This window comes from Mastomys coucha, unplaced genomic scaffold, assembly GCF_008632895.1.
Source record: "Mastomys coucha isolate ucsf_1 unplaced genomic scaffold, UCSF_Mcou_1 pScaffold14, whole genome shotgun sequence".
NCBI lineage: Eukaryota > Metazoa > Chordata > Mammalia > Rodentia > Muridae > Mastomys > Mastomys coucha.
This window is the reverse complement of record NW_022196896.1, coordinates 71,986,691-71,987,260: the sequence shown is the minus strand read 5'-3', so window position 1 is coordinate 71,987,260 and position 570 is coordinate 71,986,691. Positions and strand designations below refer to the sequence as shown.

The following is a 570-nucleotide window of genomic DNA, read 5'->3' as shown; positions in this document are numbered from 1 at the left end:
CCAACCATGCCCTAGCTTCCCTAGGTTGTAAAGTTTCCAGACAGTGGAGGATATGTATCTAAAGGAAGCTCCAGTAAGGGAGCTGAGAGAACCCTCACTGGCCTAGTTTGTGTCATTTTATAATTTTCAAATTCATCTCCACAAGGAAAACCTCCTTCTCTCTACTTTTATCAGTTTTAAGGTGTGGTCATTGTTTATATTCATTCAAGGCATCAGCCATCTCTTTGTCATGATTAATATCCTCCTTATCGCCTTGAAGTATTTTAGTTTTGTTTTGTTTTATTACAATTTGAATCAATGCCCAAGTGACCAAAAACTGAACAAGGATCTTTCGCCTTCTTTATATGCTTTTTCAATATTCTTTTAGACTCTTCCACACTTCATCTAAAGCTCCTTCTTCTGGAAACCAAGGGTTATGATCATAAACAACTTGCAAGCGACCTAGTACTTGTGATTTTGATACTTAGGCTCCTCCTTTCTTTAAGTAATTAAGCACAGACTCCTCGACGTAAGGCAAAGCTTTCCTTGGTTTCTGCCCTGTTATACTCACCTCCTCCTTGTGACCATTCT

At 38.8% G+C, this 570-nt stretch overlaps 1 protein-coding gene across 1 annotated transcript in view; it reads left to right on the top strand.

Annotated features, from left to right (window-relative positions):
- Tex30 (testis expressed 30) overlaps positions 1-570 on the top strand; it is a 5,218-nt gene that overhangs the window by 2,018 nt on the left and 2,630 nt on the right. The window lies entirely within an intron of this gene.